The 24,111-nt window shown below is 53.3% G+C and overlaps 8 non-coding genes across 8 annotated transcripts; 5 read left to right on the top strand and 3 right to left on the bottom strand.

Annotated features, from left to right (window-relative positions):
• Positions 1–899: 899 nt before the first annotated feature.
• Positions 900–971, top strand: TRNAQ-UUG. The gene has a single exon. It is a non-coding gene; the product is annotated as a tRNA-Gln (tRNA).
• A 2,790-nt stretch (positions 972–3,761) lies between these two features.
• On the top strand, positions 3,762–3,843 carry TRNAS-AGA. The gene has a single exon. It is a non-coding gene; the product is annotated as a tRNA-Ser (tRNA).
• A 1,677-nt stretch (positions 3,844–5,520) lies between these two features.
• On the top strand, positions 5,521–5,594 carry TRNAT-UGU. Its single transcript has one exon. It is a non-coding gene; the product is annotated as a tRNA-Thr (tRNA).
• A 536-nt stretch (positions 5,595–6,130) lies between these two features.
• TRNAK-UUU lies at positions 6,131–6,203 on the bottom strand. The gene has a single exon. It is a non-coding gene; the product is annotated as a tRNA-Lys (tRNA).
• A 1,188-nt stretch (positions 6,204–7,391) lies between these two features.
• LOC120376569 lies at positions 7,392–7,608 on the bottom strand. Its single transcript, XR_005587427.1, has one exon. It is a non-coding gene; the product is annotated as a small nucleolar RNA U3 (small nucleolar RNA).
• A 5,131-nt stretch (positions 7,609–12,739) lies between these two features.
• LOC120376377 lies at positions 12,740–12,932 on the top strand. The gene has a single exon (XR_005587259.1). It is a non-coding gene; the product is annotated as a U2 spliceosomal RNA (small nuclear RNA).
• A 5,641-nt stretch (positions 12,933–18,573) lies between these two features.
• Positions 18,574–18,645, bottom strand: TRNAQ-CUG. Its single transcript has one exon. It is a non-coding gene; the product is annotated as a tRNA-Gln (tRNA).
• A 1,492-nt stretch (positions 18,646–20,137) lies between these two features.
• Positions 20,138–20,219, top strand: TRNAS-CGA. The gene has a single exon. It is a non-coding gene; the product is annotated as a tRNA-Ser (tRNA).
• Positions 20,220–24,111: the final 3,892 nt, after the last annotated feature.

Genomic DNA, 24,111 nt, shown 5'->3' with positions numbered 1-24,111 from the left:
AGGGTCACCAAGGACAAGTGCAGAGTCCTGCACTTAGGACGGAAGAATCCCATGCACTGCTACAGACTAGGGACCGAATGGCTGGGTAGCAGTTCTGCAGAAAAGGACCTAGGGGTTACGGTAGACGAAAAGCTGAATATGAGTCAACAGTGTGCCCTTGTTGCCAAGAAGGCTAATGGCATTTTGGGTTGTATAAGTAGGGGCATTTCCAGCAGATCAAGGGATGTGATCATTCCCCTCTACTCAGCACTGGTGAGGCCTCATTTGGAGTACTGTGTCCAGTTTTGGGCCCCACACTACAAGAAGGATGTGGATAAATTGGAGAGAGTCCAGCGGAGGGCAACAAAAATGATTAGGGGGCTGGAACACATGACTTATGAGGAGAGGCTGAGGGAACTGGGATTGTTTAGTCTGCAGAAGAGAAGAATGAGGGGGGATTTGATAGCTGCTTTCAACTACCTGAAAGGGGGTTCCAAAGAGGATGGATCTAGACTGTTCTCAGTGGTAGAAGATGACAGAACAAGGAGTAATGGTCTCAAGTTGCAGAGGGGGAGGTTTAGGTTGGATATTAGGAAAAACTTTTTCACTAGTAGGGTGGTGAAGAACTGGAATGGGTTACCTAGGGAGGTGGTGGAATCTCCTTCCTTAGAGGTTTTTAAGGTCTGGCTTGACAAAGCCCTGGCTGGGATGATTTAGTTGGGTTTGGTCCTGCTTTGAGCAGGGGGTTGGACTAGATACCTCCTGAGGTCCCTTCCAACCCTGAGATTCTATGATTCTATGACCACAGTTGCTGGAGGAGGAGAGAGAGTCCTGTGAGAGGAAGCTGCTGGTGGGAAGTAATAAGTGCAGAGTGCAAACCCGCCAAGAGTCACAGGGATCTAGAAAATAAAACAGCAGCAGGTCCCATGGTGTAATGGGCAGCACTCAGGACTTTGAATCCTGGAATCTGAGTTCAAATCTCAGTGGGACCTTCTGAAGATATGTTGATTTGCTGCAAACCCTTAGAATCCCCCCTGTTCAGGCACCCCTGGGGCCCTGCACTTCACACAGCTCTCCCTGATTTCAGCTGTTAGTGAGGGAGCCTCACTGCTAGCGCAGACTGGGCAGTTTCTTGCATGGGAGACACTGTCCCAAAGCAGGACTAATGCTTAGAGCTGCTTCTCAGTGATTTCAGATCTGTTGGTCTGCAGCAAGACTCTACGTTGAGTCTTAACCAGCTCTGTTATTACACAGAGAAGAACAAAAGGGTCAAATGGGGCCTGGAACCCTTAAGAAGGATCCACCCCACCGAGTACAACACTTGTCGCTACCTGCTCTTAACCCCACTGAGAATGTTTTGGGGTCACTCCTTGGCTTTATCAACCTAGGGAACTGGGAGACTAGGAATTAACAGTCCTCCCAGTGGGCCAATAATGTCACTCATACTGCCCAGAACCCGCCCCCCAAAACTCTGCCCCTCACCTGCCTAAGGCTCTGGGAGGGAGTTTGGGTGGGGGGAGGAGGTCTAGGGTGCAGGCCTTGGGCTGGGGCTGGGGATTGGGGTGCAGGAGGGGTGCAGGCTCTGGGGGGAGTTTGGGTGCAGAAGGGGTGAGAGGCTGGTCTCTGGGAGGGAGTTTGGGTGGGGGAGGGGTTCTGGGGTGCAGGCTCTGGGATGGAGTTTGCAGTGCTGTAACATGGGCGAGGCGAGTGAGGCACTTGCCTTGGGCGTGCAAAGTGGAGGGGCGCAGCTCTACCACGATCAGAGGTGCTTCGGTGGCAGCTCTACCGCTGCCACTTCTTCGGCTGCAATTCGTCAGTGGGTCCTTCTCTCCAAGAGGGACTCAGGGACCCGCTGCTGAATTGCCGCCGAAGGATGAATGAAGCAGCGGCGGCAATTGGGCGGCAGGTCCTTCCCTCCAACAGGGACTCAATGACCTGCAGCCAAAGAGCCTGGAGCCGGCCCTTGCCTCGGGCACAAAAATTCCTTGTTATGGCTCTGGGAGTTTGGGTGCTGGGTGCAGGCTCTGGGCTGGGGCAGGGGGTAGGGGAACAGGAGGAGGGGGTGGGGGTGCAGGCTCTGGGAGGGAGATTAGGGTGGGTGGGAGGGTGTGTGGAGGGAGAGGGTGCAGGCTGTGGGAGGGAGTTGGGGGCAGGTGTCTGTGAAGAGGGGTGCAGGCTCTGGGAGGGAGTTTGCAGGGAGGAGGGTGTATGTGGGGAGGGGATGGTGGTGCAGGCTCTGGGCTGGGGCAGGGGTGGGGAACAGGAGGAGGGGTGGGGTGCAGGCTCTGGGATGGAGTCAGGGTGCGGCGCACCTGGGGTTCCAAGGTGGGGTGGGCTGGGGGCCTCCGTGTGCTGCTGCCCCCAGGCATCACCCCCGCAGTGTCCCATTGGCTGCAGGGGCTCAGGGCAGGGGCAGCGCATGGAGGCCCAGCCCCACCCTGCCCTGCCATGGGAGGGGCCGGCAGCCACTGGAGCGAGCAGGCAGATGCTGCTCAGCTCCGCTGCACTGACAGGGCCCCTGGGGGGGGGGAGCGCCTGGGGGCAGCAGGTGGGGCCAAGGGAGTGACCTGGTCCCAAAACTGCTGGAGCCCCACGGGCGAGACCTGGGAACCAGGACTGCCAGCCAGACAAACCCCTTTAAGAGGAGGCGTCCCTCTCCCTGTCACAAACTGATCTTCCTCCTTCAGTTCAGTGACAGCCTGAATTGTTCCTTATCCCGCCAGAGCCGGAGGATTGAAAGCAGCAACATCAAACCCCTGTGTAGCTCGCAGGAATGGACACAAACACTCCCTGGTATCTGAGGAGATGTTCAGCTTTGCCCTTGGTCAACTACAAGGCTAAAGGGAAAGGAGGTGGCGCCAGGTATAAAGAGTGAAACACGACACATCATAGTTATGCCCATGGTGGCTGCAAAATCTTTTGACGTACTTCTTCTTATCAGCAGTGTATTGTTTTCTCCGGAGCCTAGGCCTTGACCAAGAAATTTGTACCTTGATAAAATAATCAACTGCCCCGGTGAAGGCAATGGACTTGACACCCACTGGGGTGTCCCTACACAGGTACAAGTACTAACAACAGTTGCTGCCTTTTAGCCATAGATTTTAATCAGGGCAATAAATTGATACAAACCCCTGTTAAATCATTTCTCAGCCCGAGTCCTTCACCCACATTCCCTAGAGCATTGGGCCACCATGTGGACGTTTCATTTCTGACCTCAGTTTCACACAGAGACAAAATTTCCTTTGCACAGATCCATAAACAGTGAAACCTCCCTGTGTCTCTGGTCTGAGCCAGGACATTCGATTCCAGTGAATCCTTCTCTCCAGCAATGGTGATGGTCAGACAGAGGGGTCATGGCACCTGCATCCCTGCCAGGGAGATATTGGCTCGGCTCTTTCTTTCTGCTGTTGTTAGTCCATGAAACATCAAGGGTGGAATGCAAGGCTGAGTTCATGCACCAGCCCCCTGAAAAAATTTCAGTGCCCCAGAGAAATCCTGCCCCCTGCTATTGGAATGATGTGCTGGAGATTTGACTAGGAAAGGGACTGTCTGAATTGTCAGAGACAGGAATGAACAACAATCTACAGCAATGTCGTTCACACAAACACACTCTCATCCTGCTGCAGCTGGAAGGGAAATGGGCAGGAATTCTCGCTGTTCAGCCAAGGACACACTTACACTGATGCGCAGTCATGAGTGTGCTGGGGAAGCTGGTCTGGGCAATTTGAAGTGACAATTCAGTGAGAACATAATCATCATGTAATGATATAAGTGTACATCAAGTAGTTGTGGCCGAGTGGTTAAGGCGATGGACTAGAAATCCATTGGGGTCTCCCCGCGCAGGTTCAAATCCTGCCAACTACGCAAGCGTTGCACTGTTGTTATTGTTACTGTAGTCTTAGTACCTGAGCATCCACAGTGCAAACTGGAGCCAGATCTACTTTCACTCTGTCAACACTTAAAATGCTGCTGTGACACTGCTATAGCACTTTGGAGTAGACAGTGACTGGAGGGGTTTTCCCATCCCTGTAATAGCTACATGGACAGAACAATTCCTCCTTTCCTTTAGCACTATCTAACCAGGGCTTAGGTCACCTTAACTCTATGGGTTTGGGGGGAGGGGGGATTCACACCCTGAGAGATGTCGCTCTGCCAGTTCAGTGCCCAGCGTACACCAGCCCTTAGATCCCTCTGGGTATTTCATTGCAGGCACTGACCTGTGAGAGGAAAACATCAGCTCACAAATACACAGACTGAATTCCCCACATTTAATCTCGCTGCACTTTCCAGAAAGTCACAAAATTCAATTCATTCTTGCTAGGACAGAGAAAAAATAAGTGACACTAAGTTTTTGGCTTGGGTAAATAAAATTAAGTGTTTAATTAATATAGTAAAAATCTGTACTGATTCCTCTAACTAACACCACAGCATGAAATATGAACAGAGACAAATCTTGTCAGTGACGACTAATTTCGCAAATGATCTTCCCATTATTAATTTCCACGCTGCCCCCATTGGAGGTCTGGGCATCTCCAGTGTCATTGCTCTGCGTTCACCTTCCCCTAGAATTGTTCTCGGACATTTGCCTTCCTCTGCAGCATGGGGCTCGGGTCACTTGCTGGAGGATTCCCTGCACCTTGAGGTCTTTACGCCACGATTTGAGGCCTTCAATAACTCAGACATAGGTTAGGGGGTTTGTTACAGGAGTGGGTGGGTGAGATGCTGTGGCCTGCATTGTGCAGGAGGTCAGACTAGATGATCATAATGGTCCCTTCTGACCTTAAGTCTATGAATCTATGAATCTATTCCCAAACTTTAGTCCTGCTTTGGGACAGTGTCTCTCATGCAAGAAACTGCCGAGTCTGCGCTAGCAGTGAGGCTCCCTCACTAACAACTGAAATCAGGGAGAGCTGTGTGAAGTGCAGGGCCCCAGGGGTGCCTGAACAGGGGGGGAACAACACCCCAGGGCTTTTAAAAATGGGAAGGCTCTGAAAGGGGAGGGGCCCAGCCTCTGTAGCAGGAATGCAGGGCAGGCGAGTTCACGGCGGGCATTATGGGATACTGGTAGAAGCCAGTTATAGTGATATAATGACCAGCAGCATTTACACTGAAAATTTGTCACTTTAAGTTTGCTGCACAAAGCTCTAGGCCTCTCGTCGAGGTGGTTTTATTTTGTCACCAAAACAGGGCAATTTTGTCACCAGATGTGGCATTGCAGTGTGTGCACCAGCCACAAGCTGCCGACCGAGGGAGCGTTGTGTGTTTTTCACACACCTGAGCAATATAATTCTGCTGAAATAACTTTGCAGTGCAGACCTGGCCAAAGATTCTCACACACACACACACACACACACACACACACACACACACACACACACACACACACACACACACACACACACACACACACCCACCCCCTGCAAGGAAAACCTCACCTGCTCCTCTGCTTTGCAGAATCCAAACACAAGCAAAGCTTGTCAGGCCCCGGTGGGGATGGCAGGGAGTCAGGTGTGGGCAGACAGTGTGTTTTAGCCACAGGCAGGCACCATGGCTTAGTTGGCTAAAGCACCTGTCTTGTAAACAGGAGATCCTGGATTCAACTCCCAGTGGTGCCTTGTTGCTTAACTTTTAGGGCACCTGGTATTGGCTACTGACAGAGGACAAAACACAGAGCTAGATGGGCCTTTGGTCCAGCCCAGTGTGGCTGTTTAAATTGGGATTGAGGAGAAGGGTGAAGAGGAGCAGGCTCTGGTTGGGAGTGAGGAGCAGTGGGCATAGGAGGGACTGAGGGTTGGGATTGAGGGGCACTGGGAAAAGAGGGGACATGGGTTTAAGCTAAAGAACATCCTCGTTTGGGGATCCAGCAGGACAGGGGAAGGCAGCAGGTGATTCTAATTCCTTAGGGATATTCTATGTGTTTGTATGTGTGTGTGTGTGTGTGTATGTGTGTGTCTGTGCAGGGGAGGAACATGCTCTATGCCCAGAGGCCTTTATTCCTCCAGGCTGCAAGGACAGAGGGGCTGTCAGGAAGTTGCCCCTTCAAACCCACACACAAAAAGGCCCTTCTGAGGAAAGGGAAAATCCTGAAGAGAAAAAGTAACATCAAAGAGGACTCCAGCAAGACAGTGTAAGATCTTGGGGAGTAGTTTATCACCTGACCAGGGACTTGAACCCTGGACCCTCAGATTAAAAGTCTGATGCTTTGCCAACTGAGCTAGCCAGGCTCACAATACAAAAGAGCAAGTTGGTGCAGAGGAGAAACTAGTCAAGAAAACAAGAGCAGGAAACAATACGGGAAACCTGCTGCTCTCTCTGGCCTGGTCAACACTACGAGTTTATATCGAATTTAGCAGCGTTAAATCGCATTAACCCTGCACCAATCCACACAACGAAGCCCTTTATATCGATATAAAGGGCTCTTAATACCGGTATCTGTACTCTTCCCCGACGAGGGGAGTAGCGCTGAAATCGGTATTGCCATGTCGGATTAGGGTTAGTGTGGCCACAATTCAATGGTATTGGCCTCCAGGCGCCATCCCACAGTGCACCATTGTGACTGCTCTGGACAGCAATCTGAACTCAGATGCATTGGCCAGGTTTACTGGAAAAGCCCCGCGAACTTTTGAATTTAATTTCCTGTTTGCCCAGCATGGAGCACTGGATCAGCACAGGTGACCATGCAGTCCCAGAATCAAAAAAGAGCTCCAGCATGGACCGTACGGGAGATACTGAAGCTGATCTCTGTATGGGGAGATGAATCTGTTCTATCAGAACTCCGTTCCAAAAGACAAAATGCCAAAGCATTTGAAAAAATCTCCAAGGCCATGATAGACAGAAGCCACAGCAGGGACTCAACACAGTGCTGAAACTTAAGGAGCTGAGACAAGCATACCAGAAGGCCAAAGAATGAAATGGATGCTCACGGAGGGAGGGGCAACTGATGTCTGTAGCTATCCCACAGTTCCCGCACTCTCTGAAAACCATTTGAATTCTTGGCTGAGTTCCCAAAGCCTGAAGGGTCAAAAATATTGTCGCGGGTGGTTCAGGGTATATGTCGCCCCCCCGCCCCCCGAAAGCAAATGGAAAAAAATTGTTTCTCGCCTTTTTTCAATGTCAACGTATGTCTACTGGATTCTGCTGGCAGACGCGGTGCAGCAGCATCCCCTTCCCTTCCGGACGGCAGACGGTACAGTAGGACTGGTATCTGTCATCTTCGTCCCGCGAGTGCTCCTGGCTGGCCTCAGTGAGGTCGGACAGGGATACCAGGGCAAAAACGGGAATGACTCCCAGGTCATTCTCTTCTTTAAGCTTTGTCTCCTGGAGATTCAGTCCTGCCTGGAATATCATAGTAGCTGAAGACTGCCCTCCAGCTACTATGATATTTTATTTTTAAACTTGTTTTATAAGGACTAACCACTCAGTCTGTGTTCTTTTCCTCTCAATTTCCGAAAAGGAAAGCAAGAACACTCATCAATAGGAGATAGCAGATGCATTAAAGCACCACTATCCACTCACTTCATGCTCAGAAGAGAACACTTTAACTCTTCATTGTGGTTAGCAAGGTCAGACACTTTCAACCATACTTCACTAGTTACAAACTATAGAAATGATCCCTGAAAGTATAGTCTTAACAAAGCTGTGCTCGGCTACACACCCAGGCTAATGTGCGCAAGCTTTCTTCCCACGGTGAATGTTTTCATACAACAGGTTTCACCCCCAGAGAATTAAAGACCAAAAATCTAAAACCAGGTTCCCATTTCATTAAAGCACAATTGAGACAGCTTTAGAACACTGTCCATTAGAAGATGTTTATGTCGCTATTTACAGAAACACACCTCCTGATTAGCATGTGGAGCTCCTACCGACCAATCAAACCCTCTTGCTGTGCCATACCTCTCACAGGCTCCTCCGTACCACATGACAGCCTGTCAGGCACAGACAATGCGGACAGGTCAGCCCTTTCTAGCATGCTCCGCAGCTGTTTCTCTCTGGCTTGCTCTCAAATTCATCTGCACTAGAAGTTTTTGCAGGGTTCTATGTTACCGGTGGTACCTGCACTAAATCAGTGGCTCTCAACCTTTAGAGACACCTGTACCCCTTTCAGGAGTCTGATTTCTCTTGCATTCCCCCAAGTTTAACCTCACTTAAAAACTACTGCCTTACATAATCAGATGCAATATTTATAAAAATAAATCACTTGAATATAAGTATTGTACTTACATTTCAGTGTATAGTAGTATAGAGAACAGTATAAACAAATCAATGTATGAATTTTAATTTGTTACGAATTTGCTAGTGCTTTCTATGTAGCCTGTTGTAAAACTAGGCAAATATCTAGAGAAGTTGAGGTACCCCCTGGAAGACCATTGGATACCCCTGTTTGAGAACCACTGCACTAAATCACCCTTACTTTTAGAACTGGTGCCACTTGACCCAAGGCATTCTGAACCATTTCAGTGCTAGTAGACAGTGGCAACACAGCTGCACTAGGTCTGTTGTTCCTCCCTGCACAATTCCCACTTGGAAAGAAGATATCTTCTGATCTGACCCTATTTACTATTGTGAGCTGCATAGGCAACTTTCTCTGTGTTATGTGAGCAGAATCCACACACTATATACTACCTGTATGGCCCTGAGGATGCCACATCGGCTGCAGCTGGTGATTGGGCCACAGGTTGAGAATCACTAGTCTATAATTTTGCAAAGTCCATTGCCACAGGCTTTTCCCCCATGTCTGCTGTGAGACAAGAGCACATGAAATTCATAGCAATATAAATATGAGTGAAACCCCCCAAATATATTTACATAAAAACTAGACAGTCTCATTTTAAAACAAAGAAAAACACAGGCCACAGAGGGAGTGGGGCAAGAGTCTCCAATGATTTATACCCTCTCCTACCCGCCATTCAGCATAAGAATTAACCTACATGGATCATGACTATTTAAATAGAGCATCTTTCTCCTACAAAGCAGAATAAGACAAAAGGTTGAGGTTGTTCCCCTTCACATTTGGGAGGGAGGGGGGAGGAGTAGAAGGATTTAGAGGCTCAATCCACTTCAGATTATGAAAGAAACCAAGCAGACTAATGATTTACTCAAAACCCATCCCAGCAAAAAGAAAACCAGACTATCTGCACCTAAGCGTTATACAAGTTTCTAAATAAAGCTATTATATCTAACCTTCCTCATAACTAGATTTCTGGTACACTGAAAAAACTCCTCCTTTTATTCAGTATACAAAGCCTAACTACTCAGTCTGTGCTCTCCCCTCTCGCTTTTCCAACTAGCAGTCTATACAGTAACTCCTCACCTAACCTTGTAGTCATGTTCCTGAAAAATGCGACTTTAAGCGAAACGATGTTAAGCGAATCCAATTTCCCCATAAGAATTAATGTAAATGAGGGGGTTAGGTTCCAGGGAAATATTTTTCACCGGACAAAAGATTGTTTGTGTGTATACACACACACACACGCACACAGAGTATAAGTTTTAAACAAACAATTTAATACTGATACACAGTGATGATGATTGTGAAGCTTGGTTGAGGTAGAGGAGTCAGAGGGTGGGATATTTCCCTTACTGCTAAATGATGAACTAGCAATTGGCTGAGCCCTCAAGGGTTAACTCTCTCACTCTGCAAGGCAGCAGGAATGGAGGGAGATATGCGCATTTCCTTTAAGTACACTGCCTTGTTAATTAGATCAGCTTGCTGAGACCCCAGCTGCTGCAAGCTCTCTCCCTCCTGAGCCCTGCTCTATGGAAGATGGGGTAAGCGGGGTGCAGGAGCAGGAGGTAGGGGGACACCCTGACATTAGCCCCCCCTCTTCCTTCCCTCCCCCTGGCACAGCAAGCAGGAGTCTCGGGGAGCAGCTCCAAGGCAGAGGGCAGGAGCAGCACATGGCAGTGGGGGGAGGGACACAGCTGAACTGCAGGCAGCTGCTGCACAGGGAACTTAGGGGAGTGGGGAGCTGATAGGGGGCTGCCGGTCCATCCTGGGTCCAAGCCCCCACCCAGGGGCAGCAGGTTATATGGGCTCGAGGTGCTCGAGCACCAGGAATATTCAAGACTGGGGGCTGTGCTCCACCAATATTTGGAGCTGGGTTTCTCCCCTGGCCCTGCCTGGAGCGTCCCCTGCCCCCCACCTTGGAGCTTCTCTGCCTGAAAAAAAACAAAACAGCCAGTGCCTCTCTCCCTTGCTTGTGCTGCAGGCTGCCTGCAGCTGCTTCTGCCTAAGGCAGGGGTCGGCAACCGGTGGCTCGCGGCTCGCCAGGATAAGCACCCTGGCAGGCCGGCGTGGTTTGTTTATCTGCCGCGTTGGAAAGTTCGGCCGATCGCGGCTCCCACTGGCCGCGGTTCGCGGTCCCAGGCCAATGCAGGAGGCAGGAAGCCGCGGCCAGAACATCCCTCGGCTCGCGCCGCTTCCTGCCTCCCGCATTGGCCTGGGACCGTGAACCGCGGCCAGTGGGAGCCGCGATCGGCCGAACTTTCCGACGCGGCAGATAAACAAACCGGGCCGGCCCACCAGGGTGCTTACCCTGGCGAGCCGCGAGCCACCGGTTGCCGACCCCTGGCCTAAGGCTATAGAGATCAGCGGCCGGCAGCCTGTTGGAGCACCAAGGGAGGGGGAGGGGGAGAGAGGAGTGGGGAAGAGGCATGCACGTGCTTGGGAGCCCTCTCTCCCGCCCCCCCGCCCCAGCACCCACCTGGAGGAGACGCCAAGGGGGACTCTGGCCAGGAGATGGACATCTGGAGTGGACCTCACTCACCTGAGCAGCTGCTGGGGCTTCTGTGAGGTTTGACCCTGTGATCCGCCCCCTCCCCCCACAGCCCCACTCCTGCCCAGTGCTGGGCAAGGGGCAGCCCCATCCCCAGTGAGACAAGGGTGAGGGGCAGCAGGCTGCAGCAGGGGAGGAAGGAAGCCGCATGTGCTGGCAGTTCCCCTGCCCCAGCACCCACCCACCCACCCACCACAGGGGAGATGGGGGAGGGGGGCTCCCTAGACTTGAGCAGCTGGGGCTTGGGTGAATGTTGTGACACCCTGTTCCCCCCCCCAGCCACCACCCTGCAGTCCCCACTGCTGCCCCACGCTGGGCAAGGGGCAGCCCCATCCCCCATCCCCAGTGAGGCTATGGTGAGGGTCAGCAACAGGGGAGGCCACTCTTGATGGCAACCCCCCGCCCGGTACCCACCACAGGGGAGGCGAGTGGGCTTTCTGGACCTGAGAGAGGCCCTAGGAGCATGTGCAGTGACCATGGTGCAGAGTGAGTGTGCTGCCGGGGGGGGGGGTCCTCTCTGGCCCTAGCCCTGGGGTAGCCTGTCTGCACCCCAAGTTCCTTATCTCCAGCCCTGCCCCACCCCAGAGCCTGCACCCCCAGCACCCCAACCCTGAGCACCCTCCTGCACTGTCAAGCCCTCATCCCCAGCCCCACCCCAGAGCCCTCACTTGAGGGGAAAAACACTCAATTTAAATTTGGTGGTCAGTTTGGAGTATCATTGTGTTTAGCACAATACTTGATTATTTTACACCCTTTAAAGTGTATAACTAGTCATATACAGGTGTTACGAACTGAGAATGTTCTTAATGTTTTCTCTGAATACTGCGTGGGTGCCTCAGTTTCCCCTATGCATTTCTCAAGGATCTAGTTGGTGGGATAAGGGGGTGTGATTGTTGTAGAGCCCTAGAGGGACAGTGTGATGCCGTCTGCACAGAGAATGGCCGCAACCCTGTCTCCGGGCAACTGATGGCCTGGGCCACGCTCCTGCAAGGTGCCAACTGAAGGTGTTGGAGAACAAAGAGATCAGGTGGCCTCCTAATGCCTGGAAAAGAGACAAAGGCCAGAGGAGGGAGTGTCAGTGCCTGTGCGGACTTCCGGGAAGCGCATGGTGTGGAAGGGGATGCTGGGATGCTTTGGAACAACTCCATACAAAGCCAGTCAGGACTCTGGGGGAGCCTCCTCTCTCGGAGCAGACTGTCTCCAGGGCAAGAAGCTTACACCTTCCTGGGTCTGACCTCGGAGCATTCAGCATGCCCTTCCACATCATGCACTTTTCACAGCGAGTCTGCCCAGGCTGGTCCTGGGGCAACCAGAGGTCCCTGCACCCCCAACTCCGCAGTCAGATGTGACTCTCAGCCAGACAGTAAAACAGAAGGTTTATTAGATGACGGGAACACAGTTTAAACAGAGCTTGTTGGTACAGAAAACAGAACCCCTCTGTCAGGTCCATCTTGGGGGGTGGGGAGCCCAGACCCAAGTTCTGGGTCTCTCCCCATTTCCCCAGCCAGCTCCAAATTGACACTCCTTCCTCTGGCCTCTGTGTCTCTTCCGGACAGGGAGGCCACCTGATCTCTTTGTCCCCAACACCTTCAGTTGGCATCTTGCAGGGGAAACTGAGGCACCCACACAGTATTCAGAGAAAATATTAAGAACATTCCCACTTCATCACAACAGGTGCAACAAAATATAATACTGTATATTGAAGTAGGCAAGTGCTGCTTCTGACTTTCCACTTTTAATTGACCCTTGTAATCTTGTGGCACTGACGCGTTGTAGCTTCATTTTATATCAGCTTACAGGGTGGGAGCAGGGGGGCACCACCATTTTGGGCCCCACCAAAAATTATACAAACCTGCCGCCTATGCTTCGAGTTACCTAGTTATCAAAGTGTCGGGAATGGTGTTTGGTGCGTGTCTGGGAGCTCCTCGTGCTGAAGTAGAAAGCAGTGGGGGAAGAGCGGCTGCCTAGCATCCGAGACTCTCAGCATCGCTTCTCGGCTCCTTGGAGCTAAGATCAAACGTAGTGTCAGTTCTTATCAGTTTAATATCTGATCGGTCCTTTATTTGAGGACTGTATATTAAATTGATTTTTGAAACAAGGGGATGGAATAGGAGCTTGCTCTGTCCACCCTATGCATTGACCTGGTATTGCAGTGTCTCCAGGACCAGTGCCTCTCCTTTTGGGGAAAACTGTCTGGTTAGAAAAGCAGAAAAAGTTTCACTCTAAAGATGCTGATTTGAGAAGATTTTTTTAAAGTAGTTAAAAAAATCAGGCCTCTTTAGCACTTTGGTTTCTTCATGACAACATATTGTTAAAATATCTTGGGAGTGCTTTCTGAGTCTACAGACGTAAGTTTCTTTGTCTTGCTAGAGGATTGTTTTAAAAGCTGAGATTCTTCTGTTTGCTTTGAGTCTTTTCAACAACATGAGAGACAAATGCTTTCCAGACTGAGGGTCTGTTTGGGAGATGGTTGGTTGGGGGGTTTTGTGTGTGTGTGGGGGGGAAACACAGATTGGTAATATTCGAGTCACATGTCTATCAATAACTGGATGAGTTACACAGACTTCTCCCCACCCAGCCTACGTTCCATGTATCTTGACTGAGCCTGCCGCCCACCATCCCAGAGCAGAAGCCTGAAGCCTGAGCCCCATCGCACTCCCTCAATTACAACCCAGGAGGCTGTGGCCACAATAAAAGCCCCTGGTGGCCACATTTGAGAAATGCTGGAGCCTCACAGTAAACAAATCCCAGCAGGTTTGCCACACCCTGTCCCCCACCCTGGGGATTTCCTGCCCTCTCCCACCCAGACCAACCTTCCTGGAAGAAGTTCCCACCCCCTATGTATTTACTGCCCTTTCTCCCCACCACGGGAACCCGCCAGCAACTCCCTGATAAACCTCCCTCAACTGGCTCCACTGCAGCCATTTCCCTTCCCCTGCCCCTGGGAGGAAGGAATGAGCTGGAGCAAAACATGGATGTTGCGCTGCAGCCTGTTAGGGCAAAAAGGGCAACTGGGGACATGACAGAACAGGAAATAATTTCCCAGCACAATTCCCCCCAGGCTCTTTCCCTGCACACAGATATTCCAGCTTGTCCTGCATGTGACAGAAAAATTCAAATCTAGGGCTGTCAATTAATCGCAGTTAACTCACGCAATTAGCTTTAAAAAAATCATGATTAATCTGTTTTAATCACACCATTAAAAATAGAATACTAATTTAAAATTACGGTATTATATTTTGTTTTTCTACATTTTCAATATATTGATTTCAATTACAACACAGAATACGACGTGTGCAGTGCTCACTATATATAGTTTTATTACAAATATTTACACTGTGAAATATAAAGTGCTCAGGGTCTGTTTGGGAGAACGTGCTGTTGGTTGGCTGGTTTTGGGCGGGGAACACAGATTGGTAATATTCGAGGTCACATGTATATCAATAACTGGATGAGTTACACAGACTTCTCTCCACCCAGCCTACGTTCCATGTATCTTGACTGAGCCTGCCACCCACCATCCCAGAGCAGAAGCCTGAAGCCTGAGCCCCCGCCTCTCCCTCAATTACAGCCCGGGAGGCTGTGGCCTCAAAAGCACCCTGGTGGCCACATTTGAGAAATGCTGGAGCCTCACAGTAAACAAATCCCAGCAGGTTTGTCACACCCTGTCCCCACCCTGGGGATTTCCTGCCCTTCCCACCCAGACCAACCTTCCTGCAAGTTCCCACCCCTATGTATTTACTGCCCTTTCTCCCCCACCCTGCCAGCAACTCCTGCTCCCTCAACTGGCTCCACTGCAGCCATTTCCCCCCCTGCCCCTGGGAGGAAGGGAATGAGCTGGAGCAAACATGGATGTTGCGCTGCAGCCTGTTAGGGCAAAAGGGCAACTGGGGACATGACAGAACAGGAAATAATTTCCCAGCACAATTCCCAGGCTCTTTCTTTCCTGCACACAGATATTCCAGCTTGTCCTGCATGGGACAGAAAAATTCAAATCTAGGGCTGTCAATTAATCGCAGTTAACTTACGCAATTAGCTTTAAAAAATCATGATTAATCTGTTTTAATCACACCATTAAAAATAGAATACTAATTTAAAATTACGGTATTATATTTTGTTTTTCTACATTTTCAATATATTGATTTCAATTACAACACAGAATCCAAAGTGTACAGTGCTCACTATATATAGTTTTATTACAAATATTTACACTGTGAAATATAAAGTGCTGCAGTGCAATCTCTGTATCATTACAGTGCAACTCGCATATGTAGCTACTGCTCCCCTAAGGCTGTGCCCCCTAGGGGGCTGTGAGGGGGGAGCAAGGAGCGACATCGGGGCTCCCTGCATCCAGGTCACTTCCCCACCTGGGCTGCATAAGGAGGACAGAGCGCAGCAGCCCAGCCCTCCCCGCTGCGGGACCGCCCTCTGGCCGCGAGCGGGATTCAATCCCAACGCCACAGCGCCTGCTGGGGGAGCTGCCCCGGGAACTCCCCACGCGCCGAGTCTCTGTCCCGCGCCTCTCCCCCAATCAGCGAAGGGAGGGGCGCGGCGGTGACGAGCTACGGCCCTCCTCCACTAGAAGGTCGCGTGAAGAGAGAGAGAGAGAACGCCGCTTCCCAGTGTGCACCGGGAGGGGCGCATTGCCCGAGCAACTGCCCGTCACTTCCGCCTGAGACGAGCCAGGAACTACAACCCCAGCCTGCCCCGGGCGCCTGCCCCTCTCCAGCCCAGGTGAGGGCGGGTCCCTGGGTCGCCCCAGCCTGACACCTCCCCCAACGCAACTCCTCATCCCCGCCCCCAGAGAGCCCCAGAGAGCCCTGGCCCCCCGGTGCAGGGTCTGAAGCTGCCCGCAGGAACGTGCTGCGCCTGCCCCTTCCCGCCCTGCCCCCGGCTGGTCAGGGCCGGTCTTCCGCTCTGTCCTGCCCCGCTGTCCCCATCCCCAAAGCCCTGCCCCGCTGTGCCTGCCCCCAAAGCCCCGCCTCCTTCCCCAAAACCCTGCCCCCTGTGCCAGCTTCTTCCCTAACGCCCTGCCCCCGCTGTCCCCATCCCCAAAGCCCTGCCCCTGCCTGCCTGCCCCCAAAGCCCCGCCTCCTTCCCAAAACCCCTGCCCCGCTGTGCCCTTCCCCTAACGCCCTCCCCGCTGTCCCCATCCCCAAAGCCCTGCCCTGCCCCCGCTGTGCCTGCCCCTCAAGCCCCCCAAAACCCCAGTGCCTGGGCTGTGCTGCTCCTTCCCTAACGCCCTGCCCCCGCTGTCCCCATCCCCCAAAGCCCTGCCTCCCGCTGTGCCTGCCCCCAAAGCCCTGCCTCCCCTTCCCCAAAGCCCTGCCCTGCCCCCTGCTGTGCCCTCCCCAAAGCCCTGCCTCCTTCCCCCGATGTCCTGCCTTCACGCTGCCCCTAACCCCGAGGTCCCCCTCACATCGCCTGTTCCCCCTAATCCCCGCCCCGTTCCCTGAAGTCCAGCCCTGCCCCGTCCACCAAGGCACCACCCTCGCATTGCCCCTTTTCCCCAGCACCCCACCTCACTCTGCCCCTTCCCCGACTCCCCACTCGCGCATTGCCCCCCAATACACCCCTCCCCTAAGGGCCCACCCCCACATGGCCCCTTTCCCCAAGTTCCTACCCTTGAGCTTCCCTTTCTCCCTAAGACCCTGCCCCTGCACCGCCCCTTCCCCCTGGGACTCCGCCCTCACACTGCCCTGAGACCCCACCCTGCACCACCTGTTCCTCTAATCCCTGCCCCTGCATCGCCCCTTCCCGAGACCCCACCCACATGCTTCCCCTTTGCCCCGAGATCCCGCCCTCACAGCGCCTCTTCCCCAAGTCCCCAATGCCACACTGCCCTTCCCCTTATGACCCCACCCCTGTACCACCCATTCACCCGAGACCCCGCCCTCACACTGCTCCTCCTGAGACCCTACACCACCCAGTAACAGGCCAGACTCTGGGAAGGGAGGGGGAGAAACATGCTTTGCTCTGCCACAGACTTCCGAGTGTCCTTGGGCACATCACTCAGCCTCTCTGGGCCTCAGTTCTCCCATCCAGGAAATGGGGCTGGTGGCGTTTCCGCCCGCCTCGCACGAGCTGGGAAGAGAACTACCCTGTGAATTAAGAAGATGCTCCCAGTCCCCCTGCTCTCACCTCTAGACCCCCCGCTGCTCCCCGGGCCCGGGATCGAGCCCAGAGGGGCTAGCACCCAGCCCTCCCTGCTCTGACCACTAGCCCCACTCCCCTTTTAGGCTCACTACCTTTTCTATCCACCCACCCCACCTGTCCATCCCTTTGCTGCAGGTTTCTGGGGTGTCACCCCTGCTCTGCACTCCCCCAGTGCAGCCCAAGGCTTTTCCTCCCCTCAACCACACATCCTCTCCCCCTCATGCTGGATCATCTGCTTGGCCCCCCACCTCCTCTCGGGACGCGCTGTGCGGCGTGGCTGGGGATTGTGCAATGGCCCAGCACCAGGCAACGCAGAACGTAAACCACAGGCCCTGCCCCACCCCACTGGAGCTGCCCTCCAGGTGCATTTGAGCCCAGCACCTTGCATCTCTGCTCTCCTGCCCCACGAGGGGTGAGCTGCAGTCCCCACCATGCTCTGCAGCAGAGCGAAGGGTCAAGCCAATCAGCCCATTTAGGATGGGGGAATCAACACCCTTTTTTCTGCAAAGCCACTGACCATCAGCGGGATTCCTCCTCCCTCCTGTGCCTCAGTGCAATTAAATCTCTGTATCTAGACAGCCAGTCCATCCGCTGCACCTCAGTCCCCCATGCCTGAGCCTCCCTGGCAAAGCCCTGCACCTGGCTCCATAGAATTAAGTCTCACATCTCGCTGGGAATTCGACTTATTGTGCCCAGAGCGTCTCGGCCCCGCTCAGTAGATGACCTGAGAAACACAGTGTCCGGCTTTTCCAAAGAAGAGCTTAGACCCCCTCATCATGTGGCCTAAAGGATGAGGCATCTCCCTGTGGATCAGATGATTCAGGATTTGAGTCCCCTTGTGGTTGTGCTCACTTTGTGCTGCAAGTCCTGCTGCCTTCAGGGCTGGAACCTCTTCTTGGCTGCTCAGGCCAATGCTCTGGCTTCAGCTAGAGTCCCGGGAAGGAGTTGGGGGGTGGGCGTCACAAAGGCTGGGGCATGAGCCCCAGGTGCTTCCAGTCTCGCCTTTGCCCTTCCTGACTTGCCAAAAAAAATGGGCGGCTCCACTTCCAAAGTCAGCACCGTGAGTGGGAATGGTAAGAGGCCCCATCAGGGGGCCCGGCCCTGCTTTCCTACCATCTCCTGATGTTAACCACAGAGCATCAGCAGCCGCCCTGCAGGCTGGCCTGAGGGTGGCCTTCAGTGGGGGTTCGGCATGGCAGGGAGCAGCCTGGCTGGGTGTCTCTGTGGCTGTCTGCTGGCCACGCATAAGTCATGGTCCTGCCCTCCTCTTGCCCACCTTCCATTGCTCTGTGGATTTTAAACCTTCCCTTGGAGCTTTCAGCACCAGCCGCCTCTGCTCCAGGTGCCCAGAGGAGGAGAGGTGCTGGGCTCCTGCCTGAGACTCTGTCTCCCTCCTGCCTACGAAGCCTGGCCCTGGCCCTCCTTCCTTCAAGCGCCAGGTGGGCAAGAGGAAAAGCACAAAGGCAAGTGCCAAACTTGTGGGCACCAGGTGAATCTGTGAGAATCCCAACCCTCAGGTGTCAGTTCTAGAGCCCTGACCCACTGCAGCCTCCCACCCAGAGGCCTGGGTCACCCAACAGGATGGGAAAGATTTGCTTTTGCACAACAGGACACAGGGAAGTTGAGCCCTGTGAGCTCCAGGGCTTTACCACAAACCAACACAAGGTCCCACTGAGATTTGAACTCAGATTGCAGGATTCAGAGTCCTGAGTGCTGCCCGTTACACCATGGGACCAGCTCCTGCTGCCTTTTCTGCACATCAGTGACCCTCACAGGGCTGGCTCATGTAAGGGACTGTTGGCCCCTTACTAAAGCTTAGTGGGGGGTTTGGTTGGCTAATTCCCAGCACCAATAGAAGGGGGAAGGGCCAATGGGAAATCAGGACCCTGAGACTGACAGTCCCCTGGGCAATGGGGAGAGGCCAAAGCTCCAAGTTAGCCGGACTGACAGGCCAGGCAGTGTAATGAGGGAGTCACCAAGCCAGGGGGTCCCATCCTCCGTGTGAGCTGGAACTGCCTGGGGCAGAGTGGGGCAGAGCTAAGGCGAGAGCAGGAGCCGAGAAGAGCCAGGAGCAGAGCTGTGCAGGTGTAGTGCCAGAAACTGCTCCCTGTAGGACTTTGCTACCTGCAGCAGTTACTGGTACCTGAGGTTGTTCTTATTTGCTGACTTGACCTAATTGGATCAAACTTGACAGTGGTTTCTCTAGCAAAGGCCAATCCCTGGCCGCTTGGTCCAGACATCCTCATTCACATCAGGATGGGGTGACCAGATGTCAAAGATGAAATATCGGGACGCGGGTGGCGGAGCAAAAAAAAAAAAAAGCCAAAGGCCCCCCCCCCCGCCAGGCGTCAGTGGCACAGCCCCGTCTCCACCCAACTCTCGGCTCCGACCCCCGATACACCCCCAGCTCCCCCATCCCCTCGCTCCTGGGCCCAGCCTGGGCTCTGAGCTCTGCAGCCGAGCCGCGCTCCAGGTCCCTCCTGCAGCTCCCGGGCAAGGGGCGAACCAGGCAGCCGGGCCCGGGCCCTCCTGGCAGGAGCGTGTCTGCCCCACGTGTGTCTCTGACCCCCACCCACATGGGCCCTGCCCGCTCCGCACTGCCCCCAGCCCCACTGCGCTGCCCCGCAGGCTCCAGGGCTGGAGCAGCCTCCATGCTGCGCTCCCGGCCATGGCCATGGCCCATGTGCAAACCTGGGAGGGAGGAGGATGCCGCCTGCTTGGGGAAGAGGCAGGGCCAGGGCGAGGATTTGGGGAGGGATCCAATGGGGCAGTGAGGGTGTGGGGCTGGGGCAGGGCCAGGGTGAGGATTTGGGGAGGGATCCAATGGGGAAGGAGGGGCGGGGGGGAGTGTCCCTTCGGGCTCTGCCTGTGTGCTGGGGCAGAGGGCAAAATTGTTTGTTTGTCCAGTGTCCCGACCAAACATCAGTCGGGACGTGGGACAAACAAGCAAATATTGGGACAGTCCTGATAAAATCGGGAGGTCTGGTCACCCTACATCAGGCTTCAAGTTGAGAATCATTTCCCCTTCCCGCTCTGTGGGAGGGGAGACTTTTAAACGCGCTCTCTGTGCAACTGCACATGGCTAAGCAAAGAGAACAAACCCCCAATCCCCCCTGTGCTTTGGGGGCCAGGTTTGCGGTGGGAATTCTGTAGTTCAGATGACTTCACACCTGGGCATTGTGATTCTTTACCAGTTTCTCTGGCATTGGGGCAGTTTTGTGCTCACAGCTGTGATGGCCGAGTGGTTAAGGCGTTGGAGTCGAAATCCAATAGGGTTCCCCTGCGCAGGTTCAAATCCTGCTCACAGCGAGGCCTGTGTTTTAGCCAGTCTCTCACCCAGGCAACACCTCTGTACAACCCCCTGAGACACTCTCAATTCTCTCCCCACCCCAAGGAAATCCTGTTCTGCTCCTTTTATCGAGATGCCTGGGACACCCCCTCACACTGTGTCCCTGAGGGGTCAGGCAAACTCTCGGCACCTGAAGCCTCTGCCACTCACCTGGTGCCCCATAGATCAGCCAGAGCCCTGGTTCTGCTCCTCTCTCTAGAGTGTGACAGGAGCCAATTCAGCGACTCCATGGGAGCTACGGGGCTGCAGAACCAACAGAGGAAAAAATAGGTGCTCAGCGCCCACTGGCAGCCAGCTCCCCCTCCCCCCACTACAGGCCTTGCTGACAAGCTCCTCACACTTGCCAGTGATCAGCTGTTCAGTGGGGTGCAGGAGGCGCTGGGGGGGAGGGGGAGGAGCAGGGACTGGAGGAGGTGGGAGAGGGAGAGGAATGGGGCAGGAAGGTGCAAGCTGGGAAGAGATGGGACAGAGGTGGGGGCTTGGGGGAAGGGGTGGGGTGGGGTGTGGGGGGGGGGGGGGGGGCCCGGGCCTGGGGAGGAAAGGGGGGATTTGTCACAGACCCCTCTAGGGCCGGCCCTGAAGGGAAGCACCGACTATCACAGTGACAATAAAACTGACCAGCATTGCGGGGCAGGCTGAGGGAGATCCGCACTCACCAGCAGGGCCGTACTTAGGATTTATGGTGCCCTAGGGGAGATTATTAAACTGGTGCCCCTGTGCCTGTTCTGCTCTTAGCAACACAAATATAAGCTTACACTATTGGAAAACTTGCCACATTCACGTTATTAAAACCAGTTTAACTTAACTAAGCACACTGTAATGCTGATGCACTAGCACTAAAGAAGTAGCCCTATAGAAAAAATTCTGATTTGACAGAATGATGAAAATAATATATTTTTTTTAATTTGTCAAAATGTTATTGGAAATTTTATATGAAGAGGTATTGAAACAAAGATTTGTTTTTAATTAAAAGCAATCTTTTTGGCTTTTTTGGCTGCAAAATCAGTTTAATAAGCTGGGTTTCCAAACAGTGGGAAAATATAACCCTAGTTTTATTGCTAGGTAAAGCACAAAGTGACCAAAATGAAGTCAGCACAGAATCATCTCATCTAGATTAAGGTCGCACAGAAATGTTACAGAAGTCCTATTGTGCCTTATTTTTGTTTGGAAAGACATTAGCAATAGCAGCACATTCACATGATAAAATACATGACAAATCACTGCCTCTAAAGTTCCATCAAAAACTGACATTTTCACAGCTCTAGCATGATCTGCTGTACAGATTCTTCACAAGGAAGTGTCCCTGGCCTTTTTAACTCATATTAACTATGTATTTACTTTATGAAAGTTGGAGAAAATATTGTGAAAACGTAAAACATTGGCTGCCCAACTTCTGGGCTGGCAAAAGCTATACTGACTCACAGGGAAAAAAAAGCAGGAGAATCTTAGTACAACATATGGTCAGTCTATACCAGGGGTCGGCAACCTTTCAGAAGTGGTGTGCCAAGTTCACTGTAATTTAAGGTTTCTCGTGCCAGTAATACATTTTAACGTTTGTAGAAGGTCTCTCTCTATGTGTATATTATATAAATAAACTATTGTTATTATCTGAGGTCCTGGCCACCGGTCCTACTTAGGCCACTGCCAGCTGAGTAAATGAAACCCCAGACCGGGTGCGGGCTGAGCGGGACTGGTGTCTGGAACCCTAGACAAGGATCCCAGGCCCTGCTCAGCCCGCTGCTGGTCTGGGGTTCTGACCACCAACTCCTGCCAGCCAGGATCCCGGCCGCCAACCCCCCTCAGCCCGCTACCAGCCTGGGGTTCTGCTCACCCAGGCTGGCAGGAGGCAGAGTGGGGCCGGCGGCTGGGCTCCTGACTGGCAAGGGGCCGGCAGCCGGAACCCCAGAGTAGCAGTCGTCTGAGTGCTGCCGGCACCCCAGACTGGCAGCAGACTGAGCCACTCAACCCTCCATCAGCCCTGCTCAGCCCACCACCAGCCCACTCAGCCCGCTGCCGGCTGAGTGAATGGAACCCCAGGCTGACAGCAGGTTGAGTGGTTCAGCCGGCCTGCTCAGCCCGCTGCCAGCCTGGGGTTCCTTGGGGGTCCCCAGGCCAGCAGCAGGTGCTGAGTGGGGCCGACGGCCGGGATCCCAGCTGGCAATAGGGCAGCAGCCGGAACCCCAGAGCAGTGATGGGCTGAGCCACTCAGCCTGCTGCTGCGTACCATCAAAAATCAGCTCACCTGCCACCTTTGGCATGTGTGCCGTAGGTTGCCGACCCCTGCTTTATACTCTAGTAAGGAGATGAGCATATTACAGTTGTTGGAGGGCTCTTATCAGGAGTAACAGGCTATAGGAAAGTCAGTCAACATTTTTTGTTTCTCTGATGAAAACTGGCCCACTCCCTGCTTCAAACCAAACCTGTCACTAATAATTGTCAACAACTTAATTTTCTGTTTTTGGCTAAGAGATTGACTTTTTTTTTTTAAATATTGAAATTGGATTCAGGATTGTTAGCAAGAATTTTTGGCAAACAAAGTTGTTAAATGACAATCTAAATGGCAACACAGTACTGCTTTCATGCTTGGCTCACCCCCAGCCTGCTGGTCCAACAGCTGCAGTAGACCCCAAAATCCACCTCTTGGGGTGCAGAGTGGCAACAGCAGCAGCAAACCCTCAGGTCCAATCACACGCCAATGGGCACCACCACCAGCCTTACGGACCATAGTGAAGTTAGCACAGCATCTGATCTCAGGGACGGGTCACCCATGGAGCCACAGCAGCTCATCCTGCCCTGTACAGCTCCCCCCGGATGAGGTGGATCGGTGGCAGCTGCCAGCCTGGGGGAGACACGCTCCCCAGCTAGGTTGACCAGATCCAGATGTCCTGATTTTATAGGGCCAGTCCCAATATTTGGGGCTTTGTCTTATATAGGCACCAATTACCCCCACCCAGAGTGACCAGACAGCAAGTGTGAAAATCAGGACAGGGGTGGGGGGGGGGGTGGGGGGTAAAAGGAGCCTATATAAGAAAAAGACCCCAAAATTGGGACTGGCCCTATAAAATAGGGATATCTGCTCACCCTATCCCAACCCCCTGTCCTGAGTTTTCACACATCTGGCTAACCCCAGCCCAGCCCCCTGTGACATTCCAATCCTGGCTCACTGCCCAGGAAGTGAGTTACTTTCACTTTCATTCCTCAGCAGGCAGGGAGCCAGCCTCCTCCCCCCACCAACCCCCCAGCACCTCACCCAACCCATCCCTGATGGAGGGGAGGGAGGGGAGAGAGAGGGATCCTCCTGAGGAGGAGGGAGAAAGGAGGGGGTGCTCCATGGGGCAGGGTGAGAGAAGAATGGATGTTATGGGGGACAACAGAGGATACTGGTTCCAGAGCCGCAGGGCCTGCCTCACCTCACCTCAGCCGGGGGAAAGAGTCACACTCACAGGTGAGCTCCTCCCAACCCTCCCCTTCCCAGAGACCCCAGCAGCCAATCCCCTCCCTCAGACTGTGCTGCATTCGGTTCTCTCTAGGACCCAGCAGCCCTGCTCTTACATGCTCCACTGCTTCCCGTCTGTCCAGGCTCCCAGCAGAGCAGTGCCCCCAGACCTAGTGGTGCCCTAGGCAGCTGGCTATGGGTAAGGACGCCCCTGGACACATAAGAGAGAGATCAGGCTAGAGCAGAAAATGGTTAGGGGTGGAGAATTGGAAATGTAAGGAGAAGAAAAATCTTTCTTCTGCTCCCTCTCATCAGAGCATCTAAAAACCAGGTGAGAAATACCTCTCCCCCACTGCAACATCAACTCTGGTGGGCTTGGGCTGAGGAAGGAACTTCTCTCCCCAGCAGCTCCAGCT

This window comes from Mauremys reevesii, linkage group 12 (genome assembly GCF_016161935.1).
Source record: "Mauremys reevesii isolate NIE-2019 linkage group 12, ASM1616193v1, whole genome shotgun sequence".
Taxonomy (NCBI): Eukaryota; Metazoa; Chordata; order Testudines; family Geoemydidae; genus Mauremys; species Mauremys reevesii.
Note: the sequence above shows the minus strand (reverse complement) of the source record. Positions and strands in the feature narration are given on the sequence as shown.